The following is a 25,086-nucleotide window of genomic DNA, read 5'->3' on the forward strand; positions in this document are numbered from 1 at the left end:
TTGATACAACCCGCCAGGCCGCATGTGCTAAACTTTGACTTGTTGGCACACCATGCACTTAGCTACAAAATCAGCCATATCCTTCTTCATACTATTCCACCATATATCTCTTTGAGATCATGATATATTTTTGTCGAACCAGGATGAACAACATAGCACAATTCATGTGCCTCAGTCAGAACCCTTTTTCATAAACTGTCGACATCAGAAACACACAACCTCTCTTGGTACCATAAAGTAACATCGCCATTGATCTCAGAGACCATCACTTTTTGCCCACCAACATCACTCTTGATTTTTGTCAAGATAGGATCTAGTATTTTCTTCTTCTTAATTTTTGCAACAAGAGATGACTAAACCACTTCCTGTACCAACATACCACCATCCTTAGAGTCCAAGAGACGAACTCCAAGATTGGCCAAGTGGTAGATATCCTTCACCAATTCTCATTTTCCTTCCTTCATATGAGCTAAAATTTTCATGGACAACCTGCTAATAGCATCAGCAACCACGCTAGCTTTACCTGTGTGGTAGTGAAGACTCATATCATAGTCTTGAGAAGCTCCAACCATCTTTTTTGCTTGAGATTTAGGTCCTTCTAAGTGAACACATACTATAAACTTTTATGGTCAGAAAAGATGTCTACGTGTTCTCCATACAAATAATGCCGCCAGATTTTCAAAGCAAAAACCACCGCCAATAAATCTAAATCATTAGTAGGATAATTTCTCTCATGCACCTTCAACTGGATGGAAGCATAGGCAATCACCTTCCCATGCTGCATCAAAACAAAACCAAGTCCCACCTGGAACGCATCACAGTAAACCAAAAACCCCTTCGTACCTTTTGGTAAGGTAAAAATTGGGGCCGAAGTCAGCTTATCCCTAAGTTTCTCAAAACTCTGTTCATATGCTTCTGACCAAGAAAACTTTACCTTCTTTTGAGTTAACTTAGTCGAAGGAGCAGCTATCATCAAAAAGTTTTCCACAAACTGCCTATAATACTCGGCCAAACCCAAAAACCTTCGAATGTTAGTTGGAGTCATGGGTCTAGGCCACCTTTTAACCACGGCCACCCTTTGTGGATCCACCATGACCCCCTCACTAGAAATAATATGAACAAGGAAAGTTACAGCGTTCAGGAAAAACTCACACTTGGAGAATTTGGCATACAACTGTTGCTCTTTCAAGGTCTACAATACCACAAGAAGGTGATTGGCATGATCCACCTCACTTTTAGAATACACCATGATGTTATCAATGAACACAATGAAACAAAGATCCAGAAACTGTCTGAAAATCGTGTTTATCATATCCATAAATATCGCAGGGGTATTAGCTAAGCGAAATAACATAACCAAGAACTCAAAGTGCCCATACCAAGTATGAAAAGCAGTCTTAGGGATATCATCCTCCCTGATCTTAAGTTTATGATACCTAGACCGAAGATCTATCTTAGAAAAAAATTTGGCACCTTGCAACTGTTCAAACAAGTCATCTATCCTTGGAAGATGATACTTGTTCTTCACTGTTACCTTATTCAACTTCTAATAGTCAATGCACATCCGAGGAGAACTATCTTTCTTGCGAATGAATAAAACCAGTGCACCCCCGTAGGGATATATTAGGATGAATAAACCCTTTATCCAGAAGGTCCTTAAGTTATTCCTTGAGTTTTCTCAACTCATTAGGAACCATTATATAAGGAGGAATAGATATTGGACAAGTGTCCAGAACCAAATCAATACCAAAATAAATCTCCCTATTCGAAGAAACATCAGGAAGATCATCTGAAAAGAACTTAGGTAACTCACGTACCACCGAAACTGAATAAAAAGAAGGATCCTCCGAGTTAGATTCTTTAACCCGGACCAAGTGATAAAGACACCCTTTGGAGATTAATCTCCGAGCTCTAAGACAAGAAATAAACATTTCCCTAGGATCTAGGGAACCACCCTCCCACTCTATAACCGGTTCACCATGAAACCTAAAGATAACCTTACGAGTTTAAAAATCTAAGGACGCGATCCATCCCCAGAATAATGTCAAAATCTACTATATCCAGCTCAAACAGATCTACCAAGTTTTGCTTTTTGTCAACTGATACCACACACCCTATAGACTCTTTTAGCAATAACAGTCACTTACCATGGTAGAAATAGAAAAAGGACCTGAAACAACCTCAGGATCAAAATCAAAACATACATCCATATATGGGGTCACATAGGAAAGAGTGGACCCCATATCAAACAGACAATACAAGTTACGATAAAAGATTTGTAATGTACCAGTAATGATATCAGGTGATGCCTCAAATTCTTACCGAGATGTGAGAGAATACAACCTATTCTGTCAAGTATCGGTACCAGAAATAGGAGCAGACATAGAATCCGCACCATTAGGTGCAGGAGCAGAAGATGAAGAAACCAGAGCTTTGACCGCTCTCGAAGCTCCCTTACCAACCAGACAATTTCTGAGTATATGGCCTAGTTAACCACATTTAAAATACCTGTCCCTCCCTTCATAAAAAAAATCCCCAATGAAGACGACCACAGACTGGCAAGGAGGGTATAAAAAAGCCTACTGAACCCCACTTGCCTGATATTAGGCACCCTATGCCCAGAAATTATCACCACCTTATAGACGCCTATCACTCGACTACTTCGGGTAAGGAGCGCTAGCAGTAGAGAAGAAACCAAAACTCTTCTACTTCTTCTTTGATCATTTGTCACTATCCCGACCACCATCCTACTAAGAACCACCTCGCTCAAAGAACTTCTCCTCTTACACTACCTTTTCCCAAACTCTGCCTGTTTTCTCTTTTCATTCTCCACCAGCTGTATGTGGATGACCAACCTTGAAATATCTATATCCTTAATCAACAAAGCAGTCTTGCTTTCAAGGATCAAATCTTGAGATAGCCCAGAAGTGAACTTTCTCATCCTCACTCTTATATATGTCTCCCAGTTTGGAGCATACCTTGACATCTAATGAAACTTTAAGGTATAGTCCTTGACAGATATCTTTCCCTACTTAAGATTCACAAACTCCTCCACTTTTGATTCCCTCAGCTTTTAAGGAAAGAAGAGATCCAGAAAAGTATTTGAGAAAGTCTCCCATAAGGACAACTCCTCAACATCACCTCTATCTCTATCCCACTCATCGTACCATTGGTACGCAATATCTTTAAGCTGTAAATTTTACCCCTTCTACAGTTGTAATCTGCATCACCCTAAAGATTTTCTCTATTTTATCCATAAAAAATTGAGGATCCTCCTCCATCTTTACTCCAATAAAAGTAGTAGGATTCATCTTTATAAACTTGCCAACCCTTGTGTCCTCAGCAGATAAAACACCATATGCATTCTGTTCAACCTTAGTAGTAACCAACTGAGCAATAACATGAATTGATTGGTAAAATTATGCATTAGTTACCTCACTTTGAGGAGGACTAGTAGCAATAGGGGGAACTCCAAAACAATCAAGGATAGGACCCTAAGATCGAGTATGAACTCCGAGTGTAGGGCGTACCCTATCAACATCGTCCCCAAATGGGACAGAAGAATTTTCTTGTGTTCCAGATCATCGAGGTGTAATCTACAAAGTGAACAAACAAGGATTAGAGAAAATTCCAAGACTTAAACTCCAAGCTTGAAAATAGAATATCAAGAAAGTGAAATATTCCTAAATGTCTTGTAGCCTCTCTCTTATGAGTGTGGCACGCTACTCACCCTTAAAAGAGACTCTACTAGACACGGCTTTGTAGACTCCTAATTTACCATAAACCTATAACTCTATACCAACTTTACACGACCCGAACAAGGGCCTTGTCATAACGGGCATCCCAAGTCCAACAAGGACTGGAGACCACCCCATTACCCAACCCAACCAAACTACGTACATCCTGAGTCGGATATATTCTGAACATATAACAAAATAGAGTTATTGCATAAACCAAGACTCTAGAATAGGTCTATATCCATGACCACCCAAATAAGTTCAACCGTCTGATACCCAACCAATAACCAATACCAACTAAATCATAATCCAAATCATAACCATATGAGTTCCATAATAATTATATATAGTCCCAAAATAAAAGAGAATAGAATAGCCAAAAATATAGTCAACCGGTGTCATCCCCAACACCAATACTAATACTAAGGCTAACGCCAATACCAATCCCTTTCATACCAACCCATAGTAGTTCCACAAAATTCTCTAACTAAAAGAATAACAAAATCCAGTTAGGACATGCCCCCAACCATAGACAAAACCAATATCCACAAATAAACCAAAGTATGAAATAACATCCATGAAATGGAGCCTACTAAAAAGATAGAAGCTCACTATTTCAATCCAATAGCTGATCCCAAAGTCTAATCGCTAAGAAGGGAGAGTAGAATGGTTGGTTCCTGCATCACGTGAGGATACAGTCGCCCAAAGATAGGTTAGTGGGTAAACGCTAGCATGAACTCAGGATAAGGATAAAATAATGTCATTTAACAAAACCAAGTAAACCATCCATATGCATACAAACCATACATATAATATATATAACTGTGCCAAAAAAAAAATTGGGTTTAGCATGCATTAAAAACCATTAACCTAGGTATGTGAATCTTAACCGTCCTTAACCACCCACGAGCTATATGGGTACAGTGTAATCCACTGAACAAACCTCGATGCGTGTAGCTACACGAACTGGAGATACCATAAGAGTAAGGGATTCCCAAGTACCCTTTACCCTCCATGATACATATGTAAAGTGTACTTAGAGGATTCTCATGTACCTGGTAGTATCATATAAGGTCACCACGACCTACCCCTCATGTCGGTAAAATGAGTTTCCATTGTTTATTTGTTGGACTCCAACCTTTGCTATTACACCCCGCCTTTATTGCCCAATTAAAATAATTTCCAACCAAACTATTATTATTAAATGAGGCTAGACAAAGTGGTAACGTCATATCGAGTATAAATTGCAAGTATTGTCCCTAGCAAAACCTTTTTGAGATCAAGGGATTCCCATGTACCCATAGATCATATTATCCAATTAACTTGGGGGAGTTCTATGTATGCCACAAGTGTTCCATTATTATGATTACTTGGGGGATTCCATTGTATCCTACAAGAATGATTGTTAAACTCAAAACCATTCTATTTTGACCATTCATACCATTTAACTATTTATGGTTCCATTACCAAGTTCAAACCATGCAATAGTTCCATTAAAAATTCAATAATATAGTAAACATATTATCATAGGCATTTTATCAAACATGTTGGGGGCATAGTATTTCTAAAACCAAAACTAATTACCAATAACCATTACCATGCAACCAATTATCTAAAACCACCATTAAATCATATAAAAGCATAATTAAAACATGGAAAAATCATAACCAAGCATTTATAACCAAAACCCCAACAAATATTTGAAAACTCAAAAACCATACAAAAATCAAGCCATGAAAACATTTTATAAAACCATGCCTTTAGTTGGAACTAACAACGAGAGAAGAGAACATGCCTTAAACCAAAAAGATAATGGAGCAAAATACCAGAACAAGCCCTAAATTAATTCTTAAGATGAAACCCTAGCTTTCTTTGAACAAAAACTTTAGAGATAATGAGAGAGTATTTTTTTAAGTGTTAAAGAGTAGAATAATAGGGAAAATAACCTCCCAAGTGAGTTAAAAGTCATGCGGCCTCATTAGGTTAAGTGGGAAAATATCCAGATTGCTCTCACTTAAACTGCACCAAAATCTTGTCAGAGGGATACGACTATCCATACCAGTCGTATCCTTCAATACGAGTGGTACCCTCCACTCATACCCAAGGACATCTTCCTTGTATCCACCACTATCCAAGGTATGAATCACCCTAATCCGTGTCATATCCATGCATATGATTGGTGCCCATGATCCATACCCCTGGCAGAATAAAATCTAAATGGGATTGAACACTACTCACCATACGAGACCATGGTACAACTCATACCCCGGCTTATGGCTCATGGTGAGACACTCATACTTATATCCAACTTAGTATACCAAGTATAAGATTAAGTGAAGGAAAGACCATAACCAAATGATCCATGTCCACCGATACGACTCGTACCACCCAAGTCATATCCATTTCAGAAACCAAATCTAACTCACCAACCAACGCTGGTCAGCATATGACTAAGCCATACCACCCGTATCCTAGTTTATGAGTCATTTCCCTATTCATATCCTATCCAGAGACCAGACATCCAAGAAATTTTCTAATGGCAAGAAACCCAGGGTGTTTCAGTTTTAGTCAAATTTGACTCAAGTTCAGAATGAGTTTAGAATCCTTGGGACTCGAACGAAGGGACCCTCTACCATAAAATCAATATTTTAGAGTGGTTGATATTGTCATAAATAGCATTCCAGGCAGTTTACCTAGGGTTTTGGATCGAGACTATTTCTTAACTTCAAAAGCTCCAAAATAATGAAATGATACTAAAAATTAAATGAACTGCTCGGTAACCAAACTGTCAATCCCAACAAGTCATAAATGAGTTAGGACAGCTATATCATTGGGTTTTACTAGCCCAACAAGTAGTGCAAAGAGGGATGGAGTCCATTACGCTCATGAGCAAAGTTTATGCATAGCAGAGAAGAATAAATTAGCATGTGAATGTAAAGCATTACTGTTATTTATACATTTTGAAATTGAAAGGATTCATATCTTTAAATTAAAAGAACCTAACATCTGAAGTTCAAGACCTATCATACAAATAAGACTTCAATAACTAAACATAACTAGAGGCCTATGATGTCTTGGAAATTACTTAAATGACAGCACATAAGATAGAAAATAAGTTGCCAAGATTAACATAGGAGCAAATTATTATATTTAAGTATAAATAAATGTTCATTAAACAAAAATATTTTACAACCAGACTTGGAAAACACCCTTGACAAAATAACTTATTTGAGGTGGATCATTAAGACTAAAATCAAGAGAAAAAACTAAGGCAGAGGAATAAAATACATGTCAAACTAGACACTACAACATATTTGGCCTAAGGCCACACAAATTCTCGGTCACGCTTAAAAAATATTTCCAAAAGTATCTAGGACAATGCTTTTGAAGTGTTGTCTTTAATAAGAGCTTTAGCTACGAAATATTAGGGCACGCTTATAAAACGTAGCCACTGATAACATAAACTACACTATATAAACATGGCTAAATCATGAAATAAATAACCACACTTATTTATGTGCATGGATACACTTATAAGCGTGTTTATTTTATAATTCTAAAGGAAACACTTAAAAAGTGTGCCCTAAAAATTTTTAATAAAATTTTCATACAAATATTACTCCCTTGTACGCGCTATTACTGATATTTCTCCTTCATTTTTTAAGTGCAAAATTTTTGGCATAAGCATTAACAAACTAGGGCTTCCATTCACTTTCAAATTATGATATCTAGATATGACTTTTACTTTGGACTCATTGTTCAGAGATTTGGGGGGGCTGTAATGAGATGGAAGAATAAAAGTAAGATGTGGTGGAGTTCATCATCGCTGAAGCATAGAGCTTACTTGATGGAGGAGAGATAGAGTTGGGTTTTTTATGGTCAATGAAGGATGTGGGTGTATGGGTGGAGTTCTACATCGCCAGAGCTTAGAGCTTGCTAAACGGAGGGGGGTCGAGTTGGCTGTTTTAGTGGAGGATGGCCTGGTATGTCAGAGGTTCATTAATAGTCATTTTCGCCTAGATCTGAGATGGAGAGATGAAGAGGACAATTTGGGTTCATTGTTTTTAACTTTGGTTCACCGTAGTAGTAGCTCCTCACCAAAGTTGGTTGTTTTGTCGAAGAAGATAACGATAGGTATTGATTGTTTGGTCGTGGAATAGTGACGGTGATTGAAATTCTCAAATCTCGTTTGGTATCTGCTTGAGGGATGGAGTTCTACATGATTTTCAACATACTATATAAACTTCAAAAGCCCTAATTTAGTCTCTCAAACACCATAGCCATCTCCAAAATCAACCTCAAAGTTGTAGAGTATTACGTAGACACCGGTGCTTTTTGAGTTCCTAAGGTATATATCTTTTTATTTCTTGGTATTGATGACTCCTTGCATATGGTAAATGATTAGTTTATTTTTTAAGTTGGTGTAATATAAGGTGAAAAATATAGGAGAAGATGGAGGGTATAAAGAGGTAATTGTTCTTTTTATAAATGTCACTGGAGAATTTTATAATGGAGTTAATGTATTATTGTATTTTAACATAAAGTATATTTATAATAACACCTCTAAGGAAGAACAAGAAGATGGGCAACTTTAATTTTGATTTTTATGGGGATGTAGGGATTTATTGATTTGCTGATTTTGACTCTATTTAATTTTATAGAAACTTCTAATTTTGTGTCTATTTTAGCAACTTGTTAAATTGTGATTTACGGATTAGTTAGTGAGGATGTCGATGCCGATGAGGATTGTCAGTATCATGGTGCTCCTTATGATAATAATATAATGCTTTGGAATGTTATTATATTCGGGTATTAGTCTGAATTTAGTTGAATGTGTCTTACTATTTATTATTCTTTCTTTCTATTGATTATTGTTGTTGTAGTTTATTTGTACTCGTGCATTTCTATTTCTTGTTTCTCTTTTATTTGAACTGCCAGCCCTAGTGACATATATTGGGATAAAAGTGAGAAAAGTATTGCTCAATTACCATCTATTTTCTCCTCATATTTATGCTCAAAATAAAAATAGAAGCATATGTTTTAATCTTAGTCAATCATATAGAAACCTCCTATGACATAGTTATACAGTTAAACACTACTATTTATAGTTAATAACCTTTAAGTTACACTTAACACTTAAAACTAATGTCTTAATATATCCTTTAATATGATAGACACATAGCACTAAAATTATAGCAATTATTACATATTTGCCTCTTCATAGCAATTAGATACAATACAAGTTAAATGTCTCAGGGAATACTCTGAAGTTAGCTACCTATTAGGATTAGTGTGAACATATTCATCGAGTCTATGTGTCGGACTATCAAATAGTATTTAGAGTGATACACTTTTACATTTTAGATGAGTCGTATGTTAAGAGTATTTCATCTTGATCCGATTAATCAAAATACAAACTGAGAATCACATTTATATGGTTTCTCTCACAAAAGAGGCATAAGAAATGGGCCAAAGGATCTAAAATCTATTCCAGTGGTTATTTGGTGCAAGTAAGAGCTTCTCTAATATGAAAGTTCAATGTGCTTTTGTTGTTGTTTTCATATGTTCTTAAATTCATCTGATAAATGAATAGATCATTCGGTTTTAGAACTTAGACTAAGTTAGAAGTGCCTAATTGATAAACTAGCTACTTTTATTCCAAAAATTGTATTAACTTTTTGGAAACTTTCAATCGTGCCTTTGTAGATTAACATCTTTAACTAAGTTCTATAATTGCCTTATTATCAAAGTGTCAGTTGCTCAAATGAATTGGTTTAACTACATTTTAAAGCAGATGTTAAAATTTTTATTTATTCATAAAATCAATAGATAACTATAATAAAAAAATAAAATATTTGTTCATCTACTTGTCAAATGTGTGATTTTTACTCAAAGCAATGGCAGTTTTCATGATGTTGGCATATATATGCTTAGTCCTCTATTAGCGAGATGCATTCGAAACATATGACAACTTCTTATCTCTAGCAAAGTTGTTCTCTACTCTATCTTATCTATAAGCACTACTATATTAGTTTACCAACATTAATTGCATAACTAAATTCAAATGTGTATAATTTTATTTATGAATTTTCTAGGAAGATGGACTATTATTTACAACATATGGCTTTATTGGTGCTCATTAGTTTGTTCCATAACTCATTTTATTTCACATCCTTTGAGCAACAACTTTGATTCCTATTTTGCTTCTTGCTCCTGTAGACGATCAACAGATTGTGTTGGAGCTAAAGCTGACCTGTGGCCACATGGTGTAATCTTTTTTATACTTGTGGTTGGTTTCTGCATTATGAAGAGACAAATCTCATCACATTATATGAGGCGTGTTTATCTATTATTAATCATTCCATAATAAAATCTATATTAAACATTTTCTTTTAAAGAGATTGATTAGATAAATAAATATTATTGGCAAACATCTAAGAATGACACATGATGAGGAACTGATTGAATTGTAGTATAGTGATGAGTATTTCCTCTTGTCACACCAGTGATTCAAGTTCAATCCCCGGCAAATGAGTCAAAAAACTTACCTAATGTAATTTTATTTGCAGAGAATAGATGTGTTTAATGGATCTTTATCTAGACTTTCTTTTAGCTTCTCGTTCATCACATATAACTTTCTAGGATTATATAATTAATTATTTAATGTTAGCACATATATGCATTACAAAGCTATGCGTTTCTTAGTCTCTGTCAGAAAGAATTTGTTATTTAGTACAAGGTGATTTAAGACCTAAACTGCATGCATAATTCCATATGCAATTTTCTTCCCACAATTTTAATGTATGCTTAAGGTGTTTATGGGAGATGATTTAAATGGTGCAGCATGAAGGGAAGAAGTTGAAATGCTTTAAAGAATTTTTGAACAATAGTCACAAATTATTGCAAGCGAATTGATTATCTAGCATAATTTGAGTAATTTGACTCTGCGTATGACTTAAAATATGTACAATGTACATTTTTGTTTATCTTAAACTTGAAAAATGAGTGTCGATTTGCACATTTGTACTTTAGTGCTATAATTTCAACTTACCCGGTTATGCGAAAAATAAATAGTTGAAGATTTGATTATTTGTCTATTCATTGGAGTTGATGTTGTCGATGTCGTAATTAATATTTCATGACTATAAATTCAGTCTCTGAACGAGAAAGCTTAACCAAAGAAATTTTTATTCAATTTGAAAATGAAGAGAAAACCAAGGCCTATCATGGTTGTTCAAGGTCTATTACTCTAACATTTATTATACATCGTGTGAAGTATAACTACTCTTCATTAATTGATCCCATATTTCTTAAATTTTGACAGAGATAGTAGCAATAATTTAATACCCCATGCATTTTTAGCTTAATTTAGCTCTTAGTGCTTGCTTAAGACACTTAGAATCTAAAATAAAATAAAGTATTGAGAGTTACTCATTTGTAAAACTCCTAAAATTCAATGATTTCATTCTCGACCTTACCAGCCTTAGAATGTCGATTTTAAAGTTGATTCATGATCGGAGTTGTCAAAGATACATCTCAGGTGAGTTTTGAAATTTTTGGGCAAGCGTAAGGACATGTATGGAAATCCAAAATAGCAATTGCGTGCGATTATCATGCAACGCATGATCCAGTACACCCCTAGGGAGCATGCGGTGCACGCTTCATTCCGGAGCTCCAGAGCATGCGACACACGCTCCATAGCATGCTCCTAAATTTTTCATCATTTGATTTCGCGTATTGAAGCATAATAAGGTCTTTTGTATCACATCAAAACCGTTCTTAACACATAATTTCATCCCCAAATAGCATAGATACATCATTATTCACCTTTTTCTTCTCAAGAACAAACCCTAGTTCTACAACATTCAAGGTTAACTCTCAAGAAACCCACTAAGAACTTCACAAATTCTTCAATCAAGGTATGTTTAGGTGTTCATCCTTGGGTCCCTTCCACCCTTGGAGTTCAAGAATATTTTTTTAAAACTTAGATTATGATTTACATTCTTGAATGGAATTGTGTTCATGTATGTGTTGTTGTGTGGGTTTCAAGCCAAGAATATTTTGAGTTTCATGTAAATAAACTATAATATGTGTTGATTTATGTAACCCTTATGTTAAATCCTTCAATTGTGATGTTGATATAGTAGTCATGACATTCATATATTGCTCATTCTCATGTACAAGATTTATGCATCCTAGGTATTTGACAAAATATCTATGTGAAGGAATTGTGCATGATACTCTATATGTGATACTTTTAAAGTTGAGACATGATTCCATTATCTATGCCATCGAGTTCTGGGGGTATTAAATACCCAAAAATGTAGTTGTTTATCTAGTCTATAGTTGAAATAGAATTATTTCACAGTATCCCGAACTGTAGCATTCGGTTAGTCAACATAATCAATATGACTTCAGTCAAGCCTAGTATAGTCTAGTGATCAGCTCAGTGTCAATTCAGTTAGAAGTAGGATTCAGCACTGAGCGAACCTAGGGATGGGGGTATTCCTACCAGCAGAGGGTTTGACCCTTAGTAGCAGTCCCTGAGTTACAGAACTACATAGCCAGCGTAGGATAAATTATTTTTCTGTCAGATTAGGGTTTACACAACCATATACATCTCATGAGTCTTCCTACCAGATTAGGGTTGACCCAGCTAATTTTAGTAATCTATGGCACGATGCTAACAACCTTCCAATGAGGCTTACAGGTTGGAACCCAAATAAGTCTATAATTGGGGTATGTCGGTTAGATGATAACTCCCACAGTTATAGCTTTAGTATTCAGTATTCAATATTCAATAATCAGTATCCAATGTTTAGTATTTAGTACAGAACTCAGTTTATTTCTACACGATCATGACTCACAGTTATCACTTATTCAGTTATCAGAAACTCAGTACTTTAACTTTAGACTAATTCAGACAGACGATATATACTTGGTACTGCATGTTCAATACTTACAGTATCCTAGTCTTGCATATACTTTCATCCAGTTATTTTATGATATTTAGTTATTATTCCCATGCACATTAACCCATGTATATCAGCCTGACCTAACCTATCATACCAGTACATTCAAAGTACTGATACATACTCTTTTTTTGTGCTATGATGTCTCATATCATAGGTTCGGACGCTTGGGTTCCTGACCATACTTAGCCAGATCAGTCTATCAGATGCAGCTATAGTAGTGAGTCCTTATTCATCAAGGACGTGATATTTATTTAGAAATCATATTTCTTATAGTATTTTCAGTAGTTTAGTTATTTTCAAATAGTGGTTGGAGTTAGTTGGGGCCTGTCCCATCAACTCTTTTATTTTAGATATTTAAAGGCTTTCAGACACTTTCAGTTAGCAGTTAATCCAAAGATGTACTCAATATTAATTTAGTTTTATGAACCTTATGGCATTTTTTAGTTTTACTTCTGCATATGTTTTATGATTTTTATTCAGTGCTCACAGCAGGTACCAATAATGGGTTAACTTGTGGTCCTTTGGGGTCGTAAGCACCGCGTGAAGTCCAGGGTGTAGTCTCGGGGCGTTACAAACATGGTATCAGAGCCGAAGGTTCTAAAACTTCCTAGGAAGTCTCAAATCCATGTCAAGTAGAGTCTTGTGCACGGGTGTATAGTGCGCCACACTTATGGATAAGAGGCTACGAGGTATTATTTATGAAAAGTTCCCTTCTTTCAGTGTTCATATCATGCGAGTAAGCATGAGCTCAAGTTAAAATCTCTTTCTAATCTAATTTTCCTTCTATTTATAGAACATGCCTTCCAGAAAGACTAACGAAAGAAGAGATGGGAACCAGCCAGCACCTTCGCCTGTTCAGGAAGATCCCCTGAATGAGCATGTTTCTCACTCAGAATTCAGAGCAGCATTCACCACTCTAGCCCATTATGTGGCATCTCAGAATGTTCGACCAGCTGTTGTTCAGGCTAACCCAGTGGCCCATACTACTGCAGTTAGAATTCGGGACTTCACCCGAATGAATACTCTTTCATTTTTAGGGTCTAAGTATAAAGAGGATCCACAGGAATTCCTCTACATGGGGCAAAAGGTAACAGACATTATGAGGGTAATTGTAAGTGAGAGTGTTAAGTTAGCTTCCTATCATCTGCAAGATATAGCTCATACATGGTTTAAGCAGTGGAAGGTAGATAGAGGCGCAGATGTGGGGCCTATAGAATGGAAGAGTTTGATACTGCCTTCTTAGATAAGTTCTTTCCATTGTAGTTGAGAGAGGCTAAGGTGTTAGAGTTTATCAACCTGAAGTAGGGCAACATGAGTGTGAAAGAGTATTCTCTCAAATTTACTCAGTTGGCCCGGTATGCTCCTCATGTGGTAGCTGATAGCAGGTCTAAGATAATCAAGTTCGTGTTTGGTGTATCTGATAGTGTGGCCAAGGTGTGTAGGACCATAATACTGATTAAGGAGATGAACTTATCTAGGTTAATGGTCCATGCTCAATAGATTGAGGAATTAAAGGCTAAAGAAAAAGAGATGGAGAACAAGAGGGCCAGAACAGGTAGCTTCAATTTTATTCAGCCAAAGTCAGAAGGTGGTAACCATCCTCAATTTTGCCCAAAATCTTCAGTCCCAGCTCCATCTTTGGCTAGTTTACTGATGACAAATTCAAGAATGATAATAGGGATAGGGCACCAGGCTCTAAATCTCAAGGTAGTGTATACAGTGCTCAAACAAATTCTCTTTGCCAGAAATATGGCAGAAAACATCAGGGTATCTACAAGGCTAGCAGTGACGTGTGTTTTGGGTGTGGTAAGCCAAGCCATAGGATTAGAGAATGTCCTCAGGTTAGTTCATAAAGTCAGCATAATCGTACCCCAGTTCAGTCTGGTCTCCTATATCAACAGGGTACCGCTTTCAGTGCCACCAGTGGGTAGCGCCCAAATAGGCTCTATGCACTTCAGTCCCGACATGCTCAGAAAAGTTCTCCCGATGTAGTTACTAGTATGTTTCAAGTCTTTCACTTACATATTTAAGCTTTGCTATATCCTAGAGCTTCTCTGTCTTTTGTAACTCCTTACATAGCCGTCAACTTTGGAGTTAGTCCAAAAATCCTAACAGAGTCTTTCTCAGTCTCTACCTCAGTGGGAAAATCTATCATAGCCCGGTAGGTATAAAGGAACTGTCCGATTATGGTGTCTCTGAAATTTACTTCAGCAAACTTTGTAGAGATAAAGATGATAGATTTTGACGTCATTCTCGGCATGGATTAGCTCCATTCATGGTATGCTGTAATTGATTATAGGAGAAAAATTGTCTATTTTCAGTTCTTGAATGAACCCGTCATTGAATGGATGGGTAGTACTACAACACTTAAGGGTCAACTTGTTTCATACCTTACGCGAGAAAAATGATATCCAAGGGGTGTATTTATCATCTCGTGCAAGTCAAAAGACTCTAGTTCCAAAAATCCTAGTCTTGAATCAGTTCCAATCGCAAGTGAATTTCCAAATGTGTTTCCCAAAGATCTCCCCAGGATTCCTCCCAAAAGGGAAATTGACTTTGGAATAGACCTTCTTCCCGATACTCACCCCTTATATATTACGCCATACAAAATGGCTCCAGCTAAACTTAAAGGTTTGAAAGAACAGTTGAAAGACCTCTTAGACAAAGGGCTCATCAGACACAGCGTATCTCTTTGGGGCGCACCAGTTCTATTCATGCAAAAGAAAGATGGTTCTCTTAGAATGTGTATAGACTACCACCAGTTGAACAAAGTCACCATCAAGAATAAATACCTATTTCCCAGAATTGATGACTTGTTCGACCAACTTCAGGGTGCCAGTTACTTCTGTAAGATAGACCTCAGATCCGGCTATCATCACCTCAAAGTCAAAAAATGTGACATTACAAAAATAATTTTCAGAACTCGATATGGTCACTTCAAATTTCTAGTCATGACTTTTGGTCTTACCAATGTCCCAGCAGCTTTCATGGACTTGATGAACAGGGTGTTCAAACAATACTTAGACATGTTCGGCATAGTTTTCATTTGCGATATTCTTGTCTATTCTCGTAATGAAACTGATCATACAAACCACCCCACAATTGTATTGCAGACCCTTAGAGCTTATCAGTTGTTTGCCAAGTTAAGTAAGTGTGAGTTTTGGATAAGATCAATTGCTTTTCTTGGCCATATTATTTCCGGTGATGGCATTAGAGTTAACCCTTAAAAGACCAAAGTTGTGAGAAACTGGCCCAGACCCATATCTCCGTCAGATATCAGAAGTTTCTTGGGTTTGGATGGATATTACCGATGATTTATTGAAGGTTTTTCATCTATTGCACACCCCATGTCCTTATTGACACTCAGAAGAAAGTCAAGTTTATGTGGTCAGATTCTTGTGAGAAGAGTTTTTAGGAGTTGATGACTCGACTCACCTCAGCCCCAGTTTTGATATTACCAGATGGTTCATATGGGTTAGTTGTGTACTGCGATGCTTCCAGAGTTGGTTTGGGTTGTGTATTGATGCAAAGAGGTAAGTTCATAGCCTATGTGTAATACTCCGTATTTCCCTAACTTAAATTAACTCTCAATCCATGAGTTATCTTATATAAAATTTTTGAAATACTTAGTATTTTCATTTCAGAGCCTGCCAATGCGTAGGAAATTTAGTTAGCTTTCCAACGATATAAAATTTGCCTAAATCTGATACCCAGGCAAAGAGTTAGAGCCACTTTCATAAAGTAGTATGCCAAAATGCATGACAGCACGTCGCGGAGGCCAGCCAAATGGAAATTGTCCATTTTTAGTGTTGCTCCATGATACTGGCGCATCACGCCAAGCCCTTAATTCACAATTATCCATTTTCCAGTAAATCTACGTGATGTCACCGCGTCACGGTGAACTTCTAGGTCGCAACCAATGTGGTAACGCGATACCACCGCGTCGCGCCACTGTATATTTTCTCAATTGTTATTTTCCAAAGATGCGATGTGATAGCGCCGCGTCGTGCCAGATTCCCGAATGAGGTTTTTTAGTTATGAATATTTAAGTTATTTTAGGATATTCGGGTCTTTTTCCATAGCCTTAATCAGTCCTAAATATGAGATTAATGCCCTAAATAGCCTATTACATCATTATTCACTCAATTTCTCCTAAATCAAATCACACTCTCTCTCTCTCTCAAGAGGCAAAAACCCTAGCTTCAAGAATCAAGGCTAACTTTCAAGAATTTCTCCAAGAACCTTCAAGAATTAACAACCCAAGGTATGTTAGGGGTTCATCTATGGGTTTCTTTCACCCATAGAGTCCACGAATCCATTTTTAAAACTACAAAATTGTTGATTTATGAATGACATTCTTGAAATTGAATTGAATTAATATTCATGTTTCCATGATTGAATTATAATTTTTTATGAAATTAATCATCATATGTGTTCAATTACATGATCTTCATGATAAACCCTTCAATTTGCAAGTTGATTTATGTAACCATGATAATTATATGTATTGATTATTGTATAACCTAAGCATGTTCCCCATGTGTTTGATAAAATGCCTATGTGGATATAATAGTTCCATTATAACATGATAGCATGTACTCCCCATTCACGTACAAGGTAATGCATTACAAGTATTTGATGAAATGCCTTTATGAATGAATTATGATCAAGTGAACATTGTTATATTATTCAAAATTATGCTATGCCTTTTTTTATGCTATCGAGTCCTGGGGGTATTTAATACCTGACAATTTAGTTGTGTACCTAGAGCTAGTGTTAGTTATAGAATAGTATCAGTCATGTCCCAATCAGTATAATCCAGTTAGTTATAGAACTCAGTCAGTTATAGAACTCAGAAAAACTCAGTAAAATCAGTATCAGTCTAGTCCAGTTCAGTATACTCAGTTCAGTGTCTTTCAGTTGGGAGTAGGATTCATCATCGAGTGAACCCAAGGATGGGGGATCACCTGCCAGTAGAGGGTGTGATCCTTAGAAGTAATCCTTGCATTCCAAAACTACGTAGCTAGTGTAGGTTGAGACATCAAACCTACCAGTTGAGGGTTGATGAGGTGCTTTACCTTCCAGTAGAGGGTACCACCGTTCTCGATTAAGGCACCTGTTAGTAGAGGGTGACTCTTCGGTGTCTTTACCCGTGACACGATATTGACACCCTTCCAACTGGGGTCATAGGTTGGACCCCAACTCAGTTATCTTATTTGGGGCATGTCGGTTAGATGATTACCTCCCACAGTTTCATTTTTAGTTTCAGTCTTCAGAATAGAACCCAGTTCAGTTCTACAGAACCAGGACTATCAGATACAGTCAATCAGTATTAGTAACTCAGTTATCAATAACTTCAGATATCAATTACTAAGTATCAAAACTCAGGACTTAGCTTCAGATAATCTCAGTCACAGTATTTATTTATATGCACAGTGTGCATACTCAGTATTTACAGTAGTATCAGTTATCCATGTACTCTCATGTTCAGTTACTCTATATTATTCAGTCAATTATTATTCATGCATATGAACCCTTACATTCAGCCTTACCTCATCTAGCATACCAGTACATTCCACGTACTAACACATACTCTTTCTTTGTGCTATGATGTCTTATATCATAGGTTCGGATGCTCAGGTTCCCGACTATGCATAGACAAATTCAGATTCAGCCAGTAGTGTCAGAGTTAGTAGTGAGTCCTCATATATCGAGGATATTTTATTATTTTAGTTTCTCAATAGATGCAGTATTTCAGTAGATGGAGTTAGTTGAAGGATTGTCCCATCAACTCCACATTCAGACAATTCAGTTTAGAAGCTTTTCAGACTAGACTTTCAGATAGTATTCATTTTTGTTGATTATTATTTCAGTAATATATTTTATCAATATTTTAGATGTTTTGAACCTTATGGCATTTCAGCCTATTTTCCATATTTTATTACATAATTATCATTCAGTGCTCACAAAAAATATCAGTCATAGGTTAGCTTATAGTCCTTCAAGATTATAAGCACCATATAGCGTTCGGGGTACAGACTCGGGGTGTTACACTATGCCTATAGATAGTTGAAGCCCTATGAGAAGAATTATCCTACCCCTGATCTGGAATTAGCAATCATAGTGCTTCCCTTAAAATTTTGGAGGCATTATCTGTATGGGGTGCATGTTGATATGTTCACGGATCACAAGAGTTTACAATACATATTTTTGCAGAGAGAGTTGGATCTTCATTAGAGAAGGTGGTTAGAATTGCTGAAAGATTATGATATGAGTATTTTTTATCATCCAGGCAAGGCCAATGTAGTGGTAGATTTCCTTAGTAGATTGTTTATGGGTAGTATTGCGCATGTGGAGAATGATAGGAAGAAGTTGGTTGAGGAGGTTCATCAGCTTACCAGATTAGGTGTGCATTTAGTAGATTCAGGTGAGGGTAGTGTTTGGGTGCAGAATAGTTTGAAATCTTCTTTAGTTTCTGAGGTAAAAGAAAAGTAGGACAGGGATCCCAGTTTAGCTAAGCTGAAAAAGTCATTCAGAGACCAGAAAGTAGAGGTTTTCTCTTAAGAGAAAGATGGTCCATTGCATTGCCAGGGTAGGCTATGTGTGCCATGTGTAGATGACATGAGACAGCAAATTCTTGTTGAAGTACATGGTGCGCGTTACTCTATTCATCCAGGGGCCACTAAGATATACCGCGACTTGTGGGAAGCCTATTACTGGAGTGGGATGAAGAGAGACATTGCATAGTTTATGGCTAAGTACTCTACTTGTCAGCAGGTGAAGATTGAGCACCAAAAGCCTAGTGGTTCTATGCAGGAGTTTAGTATTCTCATATGGAAGTGGAAAGAAGTAAACATGAACTTCATGATGGGTTTGCCTCGTATTCATCATCATCACGATTTGATTTGGGTTATTATAGACAGGATGACCAAGTCCGCTCATTTCTTTCCAGTCCATACCTCCTATTCATCCGAGGACTATGCCAGGTTCTATATTAGAGAGTTGGTTAGGTTACACGGTGTCCTATTGTCTATCATTTCATATAGAGGTACGCAATTCACCTCTCACTTTTGGAAAGCTTTCTAAAAGGGTCTTGGTACCCAAGTCCATCTCAGTACAGCCTTTCACCCTCAGACAAGTCAAGCAGAGAGGACTATTCAGACTCTAGAGGATATGTTGAGAGCGTGTGTCATTGACTTTAAGGGTAGCTAGTATGACCACTTACCTTTGATTGAGTTCTTGTATAATAACAGCTATCATTCCAGTATTCAGATGGCTCTATTTGAAGCTCTTTATGGGAGGAGATGTAAATCTCTTATTGGTTGGTTTGAGAGAGAGGAGACCATACTGATAGGTCCCAATTTAGTATTCGATGCCTTAGAGAAGGTTCAGTTGATCAGGGAAAGGCTTAAAGCAGCCCAAAGCTGACAGAAATCTTATGCGGATGTAAAGAGAAAAGATCGCAAGTTTGAGATTAGTGACTTTGTGTATTTGAAAATCTCTCCCATGAAGGGAGTAAAGAGGTTTGGCAAAAAAGGAAAGCTTAGTCCCCGATATGTTGGTCCTTATAGGATTTTGAGTCATTTCGGAAAGGTAGTCTATGAACTTGAGCTGCCTAGCGACTTAGCATTAGTGCACCCAGTGTTTCATGTCTCCTTGTTAAAGAAGTGCATAGTGACCCAGCAATTGTAGTCCCCGTAGAGAGTGTAGATATTTAGAATAGTCTCGCTTACAAAGAATTTCCAGTCGAAATCCTCGATTGTCAGACTCACAGACCAAGGAACAAAGAAGTTCTTTTGGTCAAAGTTCTTTGGAGAAACCAGTCCGTTGAGGGAGCCACTTGGGAAGCATAAGAAGACAGGCAAACCAAGTACCCTCATCTCTTTTATGTAAACTCATACTCATCTTAAGGTAACAGTCTTCCTTAGATTTATTCTACTTTATACTCAGTTCCAGCAGCATATCATTCTTATGTTATTCATGCATTCACGAATCAGTTCAGCCATGTGTCATGTTTAAAGATTCAGTCATATTTCAGTTGTGCATGTTAGTATAAAACCTCAGTCTATAAGTATTCTCAGTCTAACCAGCCTCATTCGAGGACGAATGTTTCCAAAGAGGAGATATTGTAATACCCTGTGCGTTTTTAGCTTAATTCAGCTCTTAGTGCTTGCTAAAGACACTTAGAAACTAAATAAAACTAAGCACAGAGACTTACTCATTTATAAAACTCCTAAACTTCTATGATTTCATTCCTAACCTTTCTGACCTTAGAATGTTGATTTTAAAGTTGATTCATGATCGGGGTTGTCAAAGGTACATCTCGGGTGAATTTCAGAATTTTTGGGCAAACGTAAGGACATGTTTGGAAATCCAAAATAGTAGTTGCGTGCAATTAGCATACGATGCACACTCCAGTCCACCCCTAGGGAGAATGCGATAGAGCATGTGGCGCACGCTCCAGTTCGGAGCTCTATAGCATACGACGCACGCTCCATAGCACGCTCTTGAATTTTTTAGATTTTGATTCCGCATATTGGAGGACAATAAGGTCTTTTGTCTCACATCAAAACCATCCTAAACACATAATTTCAGCCCCAAATAGCATAGATACATAATTATTCACCTTTTTTCTCTTAAGAACAAACCCTCGCTCTTCAACATTCAAGGTCAACCTCAAGAAACCCACCAAGAACTACACAAATGCTTCAATCAAGGTATGTTTAGGTGTTCATACTTAGGTCCCTTCCACCCTTTGAGTTCAAGAATATTTTTTTAAAACTTAGGTTATGATTTACATTCTTGAATGAAATTGTGTTCATGTATGTGTTGTTGTGCGGGTTTCAAGCCAAGAATATTTTGAGTTTCATGCAAATAAACTAGAATGTGTGTTGATTTATGTAACCCTCATGTTAAATCCTTAAATTGTGATGTTGAATAGTAGTCATTCCATTCATATATTGCTCATTCTCATGTACAAGTTTTATGCATCCTAGGTATTTGACAAAATATCTATGTGAAGGAATTGTGTATGATATTCTATGTGTGATACTTTTAAAGTTGAGACATGGTTCCATTATCTATGCTATCAAGTCCTGAGGGTATTTAATACCCAAAAATTTAGCTATTTATCTAGTCTCCAGTCGAAATAGAATGATTTCGTAGTATCCCGAACAGTAACATTTGGTCAGTCAACAAAATCAGTGTGAGTTCAGTCAAGCCTAGTATAGTTTAGTGATTAGTTCAATGTCGATTCAGTTGGGAATAGGATTCAGCATCGATCAAACCCAGGTATGGGGACATTCCTGCCAGCAGAGGGTTTGGCCCTTAGTAGACGTCCCTGAGTTACAGAACTATGTAGCTAGCATAGGGTAAATTGTCTTCCTGTCAGACTAGGGTTGACATAACCATATATATCTCATGAGTTTCCCTGCTATATTAGAGTTGACCCAGCTAATGTTAGTAAACCGTGGCATGGTGCTAACACTCTTCCAACTGGGGTTACAAACTGAACCCCAAATCAGTCTATAATCGGGGTATGTCGATTAGATGATAACTCCCACAGTTACCATTTTAGTGTTCAGTAATCAATATTAGTATTCCGTATTTAGTACAGAATTCAGTTTAGTTCTACAGGATCATGACTCACAGTTGCCAGTTATTCAGTTATCAGAAACTTAGTACTTCAGCTTTAGACTAATTCAGACAGATGATATATGTTTGGTACTGCATGTTCAGTACTTACAGTAGTCCCAGTCTTACATATAATTTCATCCAGTTATTTTATGATATTTAGTTATTATTCTCATACACGTGAACCTATGTATAACAGCCTAACCTAACCTAGCATACCAGTACATTTAAAGTATTGATGTATACTCTTTCTTTGCGCTATGATGTCTCATATCATAGGTTCGGATGCTTGGGTTCCTGATCGTACTTAGACAGATCAGTCTATCAGCTGCAGCTACAGTAGTGAGTCCTCATCAATTGAGGATGTGATATTTATTTAGCCATTACATTTCTTATAGTATTTTCAGTAGTTCAGTTATTTTCAAACAATAGTTGGAGTTAGTTAGGGCCTGTCCCATCAACTCTTTTATTTCAGATATTTAGAGGCTTTCAGACACTTTCAGTTAGCAGTTAATCTATGGATATACTCAGTATTGATTTAGTTTTATGAAACTTATGGTGTTTTTCAGTTTTACTTCTGCATATACTTCATGATTTTTATTTAGTGCTCACAGCAGGTACCAGTCATGGATTAGCTTGTGGTCTTATGGGATCGTAAACACCGTGTGACGCCAATGGTGTAGTCTCGGGGCGTTGCAAATAACTTTCTTGGGGTGACATATTTTTAGTTACTTGATGTTATATTGATTCTTGATTATGTAACATAGAATAAATGATAAATACTTTAAGTAAAGTAACTCGAAGTGCTTTATAAGGTGATTTTTTGTATTAAATTCTTAATTTCTATGTGATATGATTTGGTTTCCTCCTTATTTTATATTTTATAAGCTTTGAATTTAGATACAGAATTGTGAATGACAAACCAACTCACTATTGAACTGATTGTTGAAAAAGACATGTTCAACCAACTTAATACTGAAGCTTGGTATTTTTCCTGCCAATATTATTGAAAATGATAGTGCAACTCGCATTCTCATTGCAGGTTTGACAATCCTTTGATATTTGAAGACTATCGTGATATAAAGACAAAGATTCTTGGCTCGAGATTACCTAAATTCACAAGAATGGTTTGAACCTTTATATTAAACACATGTCAAAGACAGCTCCAGTGGCTTGGAAAATAATATCAAACTTCAATGAGAATGTAACATTTCAATTTTGAACAATTATCATGTTTTTACATTTCATTTAGTTGAAATCACTGCAACTGTACATCTAAAATATTTCTTTATTAGTATGTATTATAAGACATTTTTTAAGGTTAAATGAAAATCTATACATTTGAGTTATTTATAAGCTAATTTAGTTTTTGAAATCATTTAAATAGGATAACAATTTATAATAGTGATCGGTGGATATTGCAATCAAAATTGTTGCATATAAACAATATCTTATAGACTACATAACATTGCCACGCTTTAAATTGCCATGTTTTAAAAATGTGGCCATAAGGATGTCAATGTGTCGTTGTACACTAGGAAAGACAACACTTCATAGTGTTGGTTTAGAGATGTACCAACTACCACAAAGCCAAAATTTTGGTATTAGTGAGAATTGATAATTTCAGAATTAGTGACTACTCAAGAGAACTGCCACTAAAAGTTTATTTTATAGCAACAAATAGGGTCTCCACTAATGTTGCTATAATAAGTCATGTTTCTTGTATATGTATAATTTAGTGGCGACACCATCCAGTTAAGGAGGCCACCTGGGAGACCGATTGTAAAATGTTCAGAGTAAACCCTTCAATGACTAACCTAATTATAATCAATCTATCGCTGACCCTTTTAAACCCCACTACCTTTCCCCTAAGCTCTTCGTCTTACTAAGATACCTACAATACGCCTCTCGCTTCCTGAGTACCACAATTCGTACCCATCCACATCTCTAGCCTTAAATCCTACCCACTTGGTCTCCTAGACACTCGCAATATTGATCTCCTTCTTTATAAGAATCTTTGTGAGCTCTATGAACTGACCTGAAGGGTACCTATGTTCCAAGACCCTACCCCAACCTATCAGCTCTCGAATCATACTTACCTCTACTACCCCTCACCTCATACTCAAAATTTGATCGATTACTAGACCTTGACCCCAACCCCAACCCCGCCCTTCCTTTTTCCTCTACACCCAAAATTGACCCCAACCCCCTAGAACATGACCCTAGCCTATATCAGCCACCAAAGCCACTACTAAAAAATAGAGCAAAAGAAACGGTAGGCACACTATAAGGCCAAATAACCTAAAAAAACAATAAGTAGATACCGATAAAAGAAAGCAAATAGTCTCAAATAAATTAAAAAGAAGTCAAGATACAAGAACTAGAGAGATAAAATAAAAATTAAAGGTTAGAAATCATTGGGATACGCTTAGAGATCATAAACTCTTTCTTGTTTGCTTTGTTGGATTCTGGTAAAAATGATGTAGAAATTGGTGACCGAAATATTATTACCGGAGTTTCATAGGAAGGTCGTCGAATAAAGTCTGGTCTTGAGATCACCAAGTTTGGTGGAACAAAAACCTAGTTTTCTGGACCCTCTAGAGTGACCACCGACAATCATTGGATCAACCTGACCTGAATGACTATGGAAAGATCTTTTTTTTCTTTTCTAACTCTCTCTTGTAGCCGGTGTGGTTCACTGACTTACCATCGTCGAAGTCAAAATGACAGAAGCACGAACT

This window comes from Capsicum annuum, chromosome 5 (assembly GCF_002878395.1).
Source record: "Capsicum annuum cultivar UCD-10X-F1 chromosome 5, UCD10Xv1.1, whole genome shotgun sequence".
NCBI lineage: Eukaryota > Viridiplantae > Streptophyta > Magnoliopsida > Solanales > Solanaceae > Capsicum > Capsicum annuum.